This window comes from Mustela nigripes, chromosome 6 (genome assembly GCF_022355385.1).
Source record: "Mustela nigripes isolate SB6536 chromosome 6, MUSNIG.SB6536, whole genome shotgun sequence".
In the NCBI taxonomy this organism is placed as follows: Eukaryota; Metazoa; Chordata; class Mammalia; order Carnivora; family Mustelidae; genus Mustela; species Mustela nigripes.
The window spans coordinates 27126607-27140498 of NC_081562.1; the positions used below are offsets into that span (position 1 = coordinate 27126607).

Genomic DNA, 13892 nt, shown 5'->3' on the forward strand with positions numbered 1-13892 from the left:
CTCTTTCTTCCTCTCCCTTTGCCCCTCCCCCCAGCTTGTGCTCTAAATAAATAAATAAATAAACAAAATTAAAAAGATAAAATAAAGGCAGAGGTGGGAGAAGAAAAGCTGTTTTCCTAATTTTAGACTGAGCACATTTAATAGAGCAGTTACACCATTTAGTTAAAAAGTAGTTATTACACCTATGGAGTAGTCTTTCCAAAACAAAATAATAATAATAATTTTGAACCTGAATTTACTCAAACCTCTTGAACTAACTGGCAGGTGATGGAAAAGATGGGAGATGGAAGAACTTGCTAATGACACCAGGAGGATGCCATTAGCCAACTCAGAGTATTAGCAATGCCACAAGACAGAACCTTTTGTTGTTCACAGGTGTGATGACTGGGTGTTCAGCCACCAGGTGGAATGTGCCTCCCTCAGACATTGTCACAACATAATTGGTACCTTACCCATCTGATGTGAAAAGCAAAAAAATTCCCCCAGAACAAAATCCCATTTCTCTTCAACAAACACATGGCTTAAAAAAAAAAAAAAGAGAGAGAGAGAAGGAGAATTGTCATAAATTAAGAAACCTAAGAGAATGTCTAAATATGTAATGTGTGCCCCGTATTTGAATTTTTATTAGAACAACTGTAAAAAGATATTTCTGAGACAATCAGGGAAAGGTGAACTTGCATTGGATATTAAATGTATGAAGGAATGTGTATGAATTTGGGAGGGCATGATAATGCTATTATGCTTTTTTTCTAAGTTCTCATACACTAGAGAAACATTGTAAGGCATTTATAGGTGATGAGATAGGATGTCTGGGATTCATTTTTAAATACTGTAAGATAAAGGAAAATGAAGTGTGAATTTGAGGAGAGGATCCATGAAAAAAAAAAAATGGTTGGATGGGAATGATCATTGAAGCTAGGTGATGGGTATGGGGATGCTTCATTACACTATTCTATTCTTACATATGTACAACTTTCTGTGGGGCGCTTGGGTGGCTCTGGTTAAGTGTCTGACTCTTGATTTCAGCTCAGGTCATGATCTTGGGGTCCTGAGACAGAGCCTTGAGTTGGGCTCCCCACTCAGCAGGGAGTTTGCTTCTCTCTCTATCTCTCTCTTCCTCTCCCTCTGCCTTTCCCCCTGCTGGTGCCCTCTCTCTCTAAAACAAATAGATAAATCTTTAACAAAAAATTTCTAAAATAAAAAGTTAGTTAAAAATTAAACTAAGAAGCTCTTTAAATATTTTTTTATTTTTATTATTTTTATTTTTTATTTTATTTTTTTAATATTTTTATTTTTAAATTTTTATTTATTTTTTAAATTCTTTTTTATTTTTATTTTTTTAAGGTCTGTGGTGTGGCAGAATGGTATAAAGTTCAAGTTCAAAAGTTCAAAAAGTTCAAAAAAATATTTTTATTTTTTTAAGGTCTGTGGTATTGCAGAATGGTAAAAAGTTCAAGTGTAGGAGTTAAACTTAGTTTTGAATACTAGCTACAACTGTTTCTAGTTATGGGACCTTAGGCAAGCCACTTAACTTTCTAAGCCCCATTTTCCCCATCTGCAAAATGGGAATAATAAGAATGCCTAATTATTTTTGTTGCAAGCATTTAATGAGATAATACATATAAAACTTAATGAAGCAAAGAGTAGCTGCAAATATTAGAGAAATCAGTAATGTCCACAAGGAGGCACAGAGGAAATGCTAATATTAGCTTAATCAGATTTCATTTTCATTTCTTTCTCTGTTTAAGCTACTGTCTTTGATATTATAGTTGCCTTGTTACTTTTAAGTCTGAAGATTGCAATGCTGAAGTGAAATGTGCTTAGACAGAAATCCACAGGGGTAGGGAACTACTTTTATTTCTCCTCACCTTGAAATCCATCCAGACTTGTCCTTTGATCGGTTGGAGTTCTATGATTGCTAGGCACAGAAAACAATTCTGAATAACTTAAGTGGGGGGAAAAGAAATCTTAGAGCATGCAAGGACAATCTGGATCTGGGAAGACAAGACTTAGGACAAGCTCAGGAACCAGAAAAACTCTGGTAGAGATCTGAATAACATAAAGCCATATGTTTAAATTCCTCAGGTCACTACAATCAGGATGAATGGACTATTTGAAGTCTTTGTATCATTTTGCTCAATATTTCAGTTTCAGAGACAGAATTGCCGAATTTTGGGTCACGTGCCCATCCACAGGTTGGAGTGGGGAAATGGGTTGGGTGCCTCTAGTGACTGTATCTGGTGATGGAGGGATTGTTATCTATGTCAGGCCACTAGTTGTTCCATGATAACCATTTTTCTGTTCTTCCATAGAAATAGGGTTTTAGATGGCCAGCTACCTGCCCAGCCAAATACTCCATTTTCTAGCCTCCCTAGAAGCTCCGTGAGGCCATGTGGCTCAGGGACCATGGGATAAAAGTAGAAATATGTGACATGTCCAGGTTCTGCCCTTAAACTCTCCCTTAGAACTAAAGATATGCTCCTCCTTCCTATGGCTACAGCTGTAGAAAACTACAGCTGGAATAGCCACCTTGCACCAATGACAGGCATAGGGCCACAAGATTTCATAAAAATACAGGATGCCCAATTAAATTTGAATTTCAGATAAGCAAGGAAATCTTTTTTAAAAACTTCCTCTCCCTCTGCCTCCCCCCCTGCTTGTACACTCTCTCTCTAAAACAAATAGATAAATCTTAAAATTCTTTTCTATCATAAAAAGTTAATTAAAAATTAAATTTAAAAGCCCTTTAAATATCAAATATATACATATTTTTAAGGTCTTTGATGTGGCAGAATGGTAAAAAGTTCAAGTATAGGAGCTAAACTTAGTTTTGAATACTACTGTAACATCTGAAGACAGAAGTTCAACATAAACTGTTAAGTGAGAATAGAACAGAGAGCTGAATCGTATGTATGCACTGTGTGTTAATGACCTGTATGCTAGTGTATGTTTAGAAAAGAGTCATTTATGTTAAATATGACCATTCTATTATATGAACAATGACTTAGAGAGGAAGGGGAGGAAGAGAGGCAAGAGATAATGGTGGCGTAGACCAGTTGGCAGCATTAAGAGTGGAAAAGAGCAGACAGTTGGTGGTATATATTGAATATAAATACATGTGTTTTGGGGATATACTAAATCATTACCAGTGGTTTTCACGGAGTGGGCAGAAAGTGAAAAACATGTGGGAATTTCACATTCTAAGTCATATAACTTTAATAGGCAAAATTGATATTTTTTGCTTCCTAGAAATAAGAAAAATTCTATATGTTTTAAAGTACCACAAAAAGCTCAAAGATGAAGGCAAAGTTGGAAAAATCAGTTATAAAATATATCCTGGACAAAGAATTAATATTCCTAATACATTAAGTGCCCCTACAAATGCATAGGACAGAGATTAACATACAAGTAGAAAATGAGCAAAAGACATAAAAAGTCACAAAAGAAATGTGTATTTCCAATCAACTGAAAACATTCTACCTTGCTAATCAGAACAGAAATACATATGATAACTAGATAGTATTTTCTTCCTAAACTGGCTTTTTTTGTTTGTTTGTTTTTGAAAAGAACAATCTCAATATTGGTTATACAATTTCCTTGAGTAAGGTTGTTATCAGAGACTGGAGTCTGGGAGTTCAGTTTATCTGCAATGAAGTAGCTGTGGGTGATGACAAATCCAAAGGTGGTCCTGGGACCTGTGGTGGTCCCGCCACACTTTGTGAAGGATGACTATGGCTGAGGAATTGGGAGATCACCAGATCTGATGGGTTATCAATGTCTGACACAAATCACAGTAACTATCTGTTATTGAGTATTAAAATATGCCAGGCACATGGTAAATGCTCATAAAATCCTACTAATGAAGGTGCCAGTGTCCTTCCTGTCTTACCAGGAAAAAAAACAGGTCTTAGAAATGTTAACCTGCTCACTTTTCTGCATTTACATAGGTGGCATAGGTGAGATTTAAATGACTCAGAGTGTCATCTTTCTTAACCACCATATTGTACTTCATTCACGCACACAGTATTAATTAAACATCAAATATCAGGCAACTGCTTTAGGAAATGTAATTATAGTGAACAGTATTCTTTTTGTGTAGCTGATCAGCTAGAGGGAGACAGAGATAGGTAATAGGGGATTATAATATGGTACCCTGTGCCACCTCTAAGAAACACCTCAACTTGGGAGGAGTCGGGGGTCGGTGGTGGAAGGGCAGTGGTGGTGGTTACTAGGGCTCTTACAGCTCACAAGAGCTGACTATTCCAGCAGCATTTTTCATAATTGCCCCCATGTAGAAACAAAAAATGTTCATCAATTGATAAATGGATAAGTGAACATGCTACAACACATATGGACCTTGAAAACATGTGCTAGGTGAAAGAACACAGACAGACAGACTGACACACACACACACACACACACACACACACACACACAGCATATTGTATGATTCCACTTATGTGACATGTCCAGAAGAGGCAAATCTATAAAGATGGAAAATAAATCAGCAGTTGCCTAGGACAGAAACAGGGGGGATGGTTGGAGGTTAGTGAATGTTAATAATTACAAGGGTTCATTTTGGGCGATGAACATCTTTGAAAATTGAGGGTTGTGGTAGCAGGTGTGTAAATCTGAATATATTAAAACTGATGAACCGTCCATTTCAATGGGTGAATTGTATTATGTGGGAATTATGTTTTAATCGAAGCTATTTTAAAACCAGTTGATTATGAACATTTCTTCCCAACTTTGCAGTCAATGACATGTTGGTGGGAGTAGGACTGCCAGATTTAGCAAGTAAAAATACAGGACAACCAGTTAAATTTGAATTTCAAATAAATAGCAAATACTTTTAAAATACAAGCATGTTCCATGCAATATTTGGGATGTATTTATATAAAAAATGATTCCTTGCTTATCTGAAGTTCAGATTTAACTGGGTGTCCTGCATTTTATCTTGAAACCCAGGGGGGGAGCGTTGGCACAACAGAAACCAGTAAATGCTAGAAATCAGGCTCCACTCCCCTCCCCAGAGAGCTCATTGTTAAGCATCTGCCAGCACACCACTGCCAAAGTCATTAAAAAAAGAGAGAAAGACTAAAAGTCAAAGGATGTAAAAATATATACTAAGCAAATACTAACCAATACTAAGGTAGCATGACTATATTCATATCAGACAATTTAGATTTTTAAAGCAAAAAGCACTACTGTGATAAGGATACACACGTGGATAGAAGATTAGTTTCATTGAGATTTAATAATTCAAGGTCCTATGGGTCTCATAGCACAGCTTTAAAATACGCAAAGTGAAAGTTGCCACGACTGCAAGGAGTCTCAGGAAATCCACTACCATAATGGGGAATTTGATACATCTGTATCAATAATTAATAGGTCAATCATAAAAGATAGCAATGGAAATATAGAAGATCTGAACAGTACAACTAACAAGCTTGATCTAATAAACACATGTAGACTCCCATACCCGACAACTGAATTACTTACATTCCTGGCAGTTTGCCGTAAAACATTTATGTCAAAACTTACCAGGCCAAAAAACAAGTTTGAGAACTTTTTAAAGAACTGGTCTATGCAGGGCCACCTAGGTGGCTCAATCAGTTGAGCATCCAACTCTTGGTTTCAGCTTGGGTCATGATCTTGGGATCATGGGTTCTGGCCCCATGGAGTCAGGTTCCATGTTCCAACTGCAGTCTGCTTGAGATTCTCTCCTTCTCCCTCAGCCCCTCCCTATGTTCACAAACACACATACACACTCTTTCTCTTTCTGAAATAAATAAATAAATAAATAAATAAATAGAAATTTTAAAAGAGCGGAAATAGGGGCGCCTGGGTGGTTCAGTGGGTTGGGCTACTGCCTTCGGCTCGGGTCATGATCTCAGGGTCCTGGGATCAGGTCCCGTGGCGGGCTCTCTGCTTGGCGGGGAGCCTGCTTCCCTCTCTCTCTCTCTGCCTGCCTCTCCGTCTACTTGTGATTTCTCTCTGTCAAATAAATAAATAAAATCTTTAAAAAAAAAAAGAGCAGAAATACACAGATCATATTCTCTAAATACAATGTGATTGAGTTAAGAATGCATGTTAAAAATTTTTTAAAATATTACATGATTGGAAATGTTATAAACATACTTGTTAAAACAACATGGCTCAGAGAAGAAATTGTAAATGGTAATTTTACAATACTTAAATTTGGATGGTAATGAAAATACGTATCAAACATTCTGGAGAGGAATTCTTAGAGGAAAATGCATAATTCACTATGGTTATATTAGAAAGAAAAGTATACCAAAAAGTTAATGAGCTATGCTAATCTCAAATCTATGAGATTGGAAAAGAGATCAAAAGACTGGGTGTCTGGGTGGCTCAGTTGGTTAAGCAACTGCCTTTGGCTCAGGTCATGATCCCAGAGTTCTGGGATTGAGTCCTGCATCAGGCTCCCAGCTCCATTGGAAGTCTGCTTCTCCCTCTGACCTTCTCCCGTCTCATGCTCTCTCTCTCAAATAAATAAATAAGAATCTTAAAAAAGAATATTAAAACAAGGGGCTCTTGGGTGGCACAGTCAGTTGAGTGCCCCACTCTTGGTTTTGGCTCAGGTCATGATCTCAGGGTCATGAGATCAAGCCCTGTGTCACCTCTGCACGGAGTCTGCTTGGGATTCTCTATGCCCCTTCCTCACCCCATCTCTGTCTTTGTGTGTGTGTCTCTCTCTCTCTCAAATAAATAAATAAATCTTTAAAAAAAGAATAAAACCAAAGAGAGTGGGGGAAAAGGGATATAATGTAATATTATATTCAATATTAATTCAATATGTAACTCAATGTTATATTACATATAATAATGAAATAATAAATGATAAGCAGAAATTAAAAGGAAAGAATACACAAATGAACGAATTTAGGGAAAGCGATTAAAATCATAAAAAAATTGAATTGGTATTTTAACATCCTTCCATGCATGAAAGGAAACCTACCAAGGTTACCAATTACCAATTACCATTACAATTTATTAGTGAGTTCTAATACACTTTCAAGGGATAGAGAATGAGGGGAAACAGTCCTTGACTCGTTTTCTGAAGTTTGGTATAATGGTGATATGAAAAATAGACATATTCAGTGTAAGAAATGCAATTTATAAGCCCTTGCACTTAAGAACACAGTTGCCAAAAATCCTAAAACAAAATATTAGCAAACTGAATACCACAAGACATAGATAAAGACCATATAACATTGACAAGTTGATTATAAGACTGCAGGATTGGTTCAACATTAGAAAATCAGCTAGTGTATGGGACACCTGGGTGGCTCAGTCAGTTAAGTGTCCAACTGTTGATTTCAGCTCAGGTTATGATCTCAGGTTTGTAAGCTCAACCCACGACTCACCCCGCTGTCCAGCCCGCACTGCATGTGGAGCCTACTAAGATTCTTTCCCTCTCCCCCCACTCCTCCCACAAAAGAAGAAAAGAAAGAAAATCAGTGTGATTTGCTACATCAAGAGATTAAAGGCAATATGATCATCTCAATAGATATAGAAAAAAATTCAATAACATTACTTTTTTTAAAAAGTTTTTATTTATTTAAGTAATCTCTACACCCAATGTGGGGTTCAAGCTTGTGACCCTGAGATTAAGAGTTGCATACTGTTCCAACTGAGCCAGCCAGGTACCCCTCCTTTAACTTTTTATTTCTTTCTTTTAATTTTATTTACTTATTTGATAGACAGAGATCACAAGCAGGCAGAGAGTCAGGCAGAGAGAGGGAGGGGGAAGCAGGCTCCCCAATGAGCAGAAAGCCCAATACAGGGCTCGATCCCAGGACCCTGAGATCATGGCCTGAGCTTAAGGCAGAGGCTTTAACCCACTGAGCCACCCAGGCGCCCCCTCCTTTAACTTTTTCTTAAAATGTTATGTATATATTTTATATACAGTATGTTGGCAAACCATAGCCTGTGGGTCAGATCTTGCCTGCTGCCTATCTTGTAAGCTAGAAACTAAGCATTGTTTAAACATTAAATAGTTTTTAAAAAAGGAAAAATATCACACATGAAAACTATGTGAAATTCTTATTGCAGTGTCCACAAATAAAGTTTTATTAGAACACAATTATACCAATTTCTTTAGGTATTGTCTATGGCTGTTTCATACATAGCAGAATTGAGTAGCTGACCCAGAGATGATATGACCTGCAAGTCCTAAAATATTTACTATCTGGCCCTTTACAGAAAAAGTTCTTCAGTCCCTGGTATAAAGCTCATAAGTGTATTATAACAACTAGAAATAGAATTCTATCATAGAAATATTAACATTTAAAAAGTTATGGAAGTTATGGGAGTTACTACCTTATTTTAATAGGTGCCTATAGACTAGAAATTTGATTTTACAAGTTTCTATGCTAAGGAGAGAATCAAATACTCTATGTGTGTGGGTTTTTTGAGGATGCAGGGAATCATTTAAGAGACATTTTCTTATTATGGTATGAAGAAAAGTCTAGAGACAACAAAATGTTTATACATAATTGTCAACTTGGAGTTATCTCAATAAATTTCTTTTTTTCATGTAATTATCAAATGTTTTAGACTGACTTGACTTAATATATTACTGATTAAGTGACTTAAGAGATTTAGGCAATAGCCTTAAAAATATGATGTCAAAAATATGACCTGATTTTCACAGTAGATGCCAGCAAGGGGATTTGTGGCCGGAAAATGTAGGAGAGCAAAATTGTTTTTCCTCTACTCTCTTAAGTTCGGTGCCTGGAGTCCTGTAAATTGAAATGACCAAAGATAGATAAACAGGAGAAGGTTTATTTTATATGTGTGTGAGAGTCCTCACAGAAATGAAATGAAGGCCCCAAAGAGAAGATCAGACCCAAAGGCTTATATATCATTTTAACAAAGAGTGATACATTGTGGAGAAGGGACAAGACAAAGGAAAAGGGATCTGAGCTTCTAGAAAGATAGAAGATAAAACATTTTGCAAAGTTTGTCACACAAATTAATCAGGTACCAATCTCGGGTCTGGTAAGAGTCATGCTGTCTCAAGTGATTGAGAGTCCCTGGGATTAAGAGTTGTTTTTCTCTTCCTGGTACAGCAGAAGGAGACATCTTTATGATGGCGAAGTTTGCCCTGCTTTTAGTTATATGGGGGAGGGCAGAGGGCAGAGAGTTTTTTCCCCATGACTGTAGTATCTTAATTGACTTTGATTCAAAATAATCATTATGCAACAGTAGCATATTTTGAGGTGGTATATTCTGGTCATCTTCAACAATGAGTAGCTGCTTGAGGTAGGACTTATCTTGGTGAAATTCACAATCTGGATTAGGTATCCTGGCCAACACCACCCCACACCCCAGCCCTGTTCAGAGAACCTACACAATTCTTTCATCTTGAAAGTGAGGGGCTAATAGATTTTCTACAGATGCTGCTTGTTTTTCTACCTCATCATATGTCATTTCTATTAATCTTTCTATAGACAGTTGGTCAGGAAATTGTCTCTATTTAAGCACCACTATTGAGGGCTTGGGTATCCTTCAGGTAACCACAGTTTAGTTTACTTTTTAATTTACTGTGGGCCCATTTACTTAATATTTTTTCAAATTTTTCTCTTAAAATGGTTTATGTTCTTAAAGCCAAAGTGAACCACATCTTTCTTTGATTTTACTCATTTATTTATTCAACACATATTTTTGAGTATCTTTTGTATGCCGAGCACTGTTTCAGGTATACTATAGTATACAAAAGAGGGAAAATACTCTGCCTTTATATTCTAATGGAGGGAGTAGACCATAAACAAGATAAATATGTAAAATATGTAACATTAGAGTGACAAGTGGCAAAAATGACTGTAAGAATAGATGGTAAATTGTAGAACACCAGACAGTGATTGATGTGAATAATCTGTAAGTGATAGCAATGTAAATAACCTTGTCCCCTAGAGATGCAAATGATTTGTGCCTGGCAGAAGAGATTACAACCCAAAGATTAGACTTATTGTGCTGTGGGGCATTAATCAATTTTTATGTAATTTAGGAAGCTTATTCCAGCATTTTTTTTCCTCAGTGACTAGAAATAATTTGTCTGTCCTATGCCCTATGGTTTATCACCTTTCTGGCTCTTTCATTAATGAGATAAACATCTCTTTGATTCTATATCAGGGTTTTTAACTTTCTGAAAATTTTATATGATCATATAGAATTGATTTACTGAGCTCTGATTTGCCAACCACCTTTAGTGAACAACCAAAAAATAAAATATACAGATATTTCAAAATATGTATGTTAAAAAAATAAAACAAGAACTTAAAAGAAAAACAAACCCTTGTAGATTTTTAAAAATATTCTAATGTTGATGGAATAGTAGGCATTAAAAATGGAGATCAAGGGGCGCCTGGGTGACTCAGTGGGTTAGGCCTCTGCCTTCAACTCAGGTCATGATCTTGGGGTCCTGTGATCAATCACCACATCAGGCTCTCTGCTCAGCGGGGAGCCTTCTTCCCCCTCTCTCACTGCCTGTCTCTCTGCCTACTTGTGATCTGTCAAACAAATAAATAAAAACTTAAAAAAAATAAAAATGGAGATCATGAGGACCATACAGTTATAAGGGATGAAAGGTTATTGAGACTGTTTTATCTATCGATCTATCTATAGAAAGATAGATATACATACATACATACACACACACACGGGGTGCCTGGGTGGCTCAGATGGTTGATTGTCTGCCTTCAGCTCAGCTCGTGATCCCAGAATCCTGGGATCGAGCCCTGTATCAGGCTCCCTCCTCGGCCGGGAGCCTGCTTCTTCCTCTCCTTCTACTGCTCCCCCTGCTTGTGCTCTCTAGCTCTCTCTGTCAAATAAGTAAATTGGGGCACCTGGGTGGCTCAATTGGTTAAGCATCTGACTTTGGCTCAGGTCATGGTCTCTGGGGCCTGGGATCAAGCCCTACCTCAAGCCTTCATCAGCCTCCATGCTCAGCAGGAAGTCTCCTTATTCCTCTCCCTCTGCCTCCCCTCACCTCATGCTCTGTCCCTCTCGCAAATAAATAAATAAATAAATAAATAAATCTTTAAAAAATATATATAGTGTTAAAAGATAAACTGAAGCATGTTAAACTTTTTAAGTTTATTTGAGCAGAAATCCATTTGAATCTGGCAATGTCCAATGAGATGTGGTTGGCAGCACTCCACCCACAGAAGCTGGGGGAAAGACTTCTAGATAAGGTGCTGGGGCAAAGCAAGGGAATGACTTGATTGGCTCTAACCTATACGTTTGCCTTACTTAGAAAAGTCTAGTTGACTGTGATTGGTTGTTCTCAGGTTTTGATTTCTTAATCTTGAAGCATTGCAGGCTTAGGGTTTGGTTTGCTTGGGTGGCATTAAAGCCATCTCATCATTGGCCTCCTTGTTTAACTAGTTTAGCAATAGGTAAATAAATAAAACATTTCAACTTCTCAAACAATATTACCTACTTTACTGGTTGTTATACCCGAGTTTTCGCATCCAAGAGACCACCAAGGAACAAACACCGATGCAATCACACGTGGAGGGTTTATTTGACAAGCTTAGGCTTGGGACCAAGTATACCCCACACAGAGGAGTAGGGACTTGGACCCCGAGCTTAGTTAAGGCAGGGGTATTTATAGGTTCCTGTTACTAAAGCAGGGTGGGGATTCCTGTTACTAAAGCAGGGTGGGGGGTTCTGGAACCAAAGCAAGGTGGAGCTTCCTGTTCCTAAAGCGGGGTAGGGGTCTCTGGAACCAAAGCAGGGTGGGGATCTCTGGAACTAAAGCAGGGTGGGGAAAAGTTCAGCCCTTGGGCACAGCGGTCTGAGATGGCTGCCAGAGCTAAGATGGCTGTACTTATGCTAAGGCTAAACCTGAGGTGGGATGGTCTTGATTTTTCTCGGCCCTCACACTGGTGTTTTATACCAGTCCACTAGGTATTCAAGCATTTGAAATCATTACTAGGTCAAGCTCTGGAGTTAGACTGCCTGCCTGCCTTCAAATCTGGGCTCAACCACTTTTTGGTTTGGAAAAGTTATTTAATCCCTCTCTGTCTCATAGGATTAGTGTGAGGTGCTGTTAAGAAGTTCCCAACATTCTAGTTAAGTGCTCAATACATGTTTTCTGTGAGCTTTCTGTTGAGTTACTTTCTCCTTGCAACAAAAAGTTACAAAACAAAGTAATAATGTAGAATAAGTAAGTAACCATTGCAACTTTATATCATTATGTCAATTACATTAAAAGCAATGCAGGATGTTTGCAGTGTTTAATAGAATGACGTTTCTCACTATTGAAAAATTGTACTTAGCAGAGCTTTTTCAAATCAAAATGGATTCTTACCCACCTATATTTAATCTTTATTCTATAGTATAACAGAACACTTTATGACCACAACTAATTGTTGCTTTCTAGTCAACCTAGGTCTCAAATAGTGCTTTTTTGCTTGAAAAAGAAACTTCCTAAACTAACTGTTAAGAGTGAGTAGTTGGCAATACAAAGATCTGGGAAACATTTCTTTAGAAGATTTATGAGTGAACCCACTTCTGCAAAAAGTTAGCAGTTAATAATTTCCCAAACAATAGAAAAAAAATATGCTCCCTCCAATGAAATACAATAAAATGAAAACAAAAAATAGATACAGTTCCCTTTAAACTGTTGGCACAATGATTCAAGCCAACTTCCTTAGGAGGTTCAGCAAATACTATGCAGGCTTAAAAAATGAATTCATTTTTCCAAGTGTCTTCAACTTTCCAAGTCAGAGCAGAAGATACAATGGATCTCTTTATTCTAGTCTGCCACACAGTGTTTTGAACTCATCAAGATTGTCAACATAGATGGACAGAAATCTTGGTTTACATAACAATACCTTAAACCTTGCAACTTAAAATTACTCCACTAAATTGGTTACATACTATCTTAGAATCTTTCTTCAGTATATAAAAGAATTTAAAGATGGTTTTTGTTACTAATTTCCCACCACAAGATGAAATTATTTATTATGAGCTTTACCTTTGTTAAAAAGAAAAAATGGGCCCAAAACAGGATCACTGTTGCTAGGTCCTGCCAACACTAAATACCTCACCTAATGGTAGTTCCAGCCTCTCCCAGAGGTGGAATTTTAATCCAGTCAGTCTGGAATTTCCTGGGCAGTACTGGTGAGGTAATCTCCATGATGAGATTCCCTGCCTTCCTCTAGGGGAAGGTAAATTTTCCTGGTGTAAGTAATCTGCCCTAAATTTCCTTGTCCCACCTCCCTGCCTTTGGCCCATCAAAAACTTCCATTTTCTACCACTTGTGGAGAGCATCCTTGTCTTTACGAGATAGGCTGCTGCCTGATTCATGACTATTGGATAAAACCAATTAGATCTTTAACATTCAACTTACTTGGCTGAATTTTTTTTTTTAAACAAATTTTATCCTTGGATTTTATAATGCAGTTAATGGAGGAGAGTCAGAAGAAAGGCAGGCAAGGGCTAGTCCCCCAGAGGATACCACCCTTAAAAGGAAAAAGATGCCATCTTGTTATTCTATAACCACTCTTCCCCACTTAAACAACTATCTGATAGGTAGATGAGCACGTGGACAAAAACCTGATTGGTTGGTAGGCAGGGAAAGTTAATCAGATTAAAACAGCCCTCCAACAATCTCTTAAAAAACCCTACACTTAGACCCTCCAAGGCAACCTTCTCGGGTCCACTACCTCTCTGAGACCTTTGTGCTGTTGCCCAATAAACTTTGCCTTACTGCCCAGCACTTTCCGTCTGGTCTACCTCTTCGTTCTTCTAAGCAGCATGACTAAGAACCACAAGCACTGTAGGAAAAGAAATCCTGCAGTGTGCGGTAGTTTCTCGAATGCATGGTAGGGGAGGAAAAAATAACTTTCCTTTTA

At 37.6% G+C, this 13892-nt stretch overlaps 1 non-coding gene across 1 annotated transcript; it reads left to right on the plus strand.

Moving 5' to 3' along the window:
- The first annotated feature begins 356 nt into the window (after positions 1-356).
- Positions 357-462, plus strand: LOC132021049 (small nucleolar RNA U13). The gene has a single exon (XR_009405227.1). It is a non-coding gene; the product is annotated as a small nucleolar RNA U13 (small nucleolar RNA).
- Positions 463-13892: the final 13430 nt, after the last annotated feature.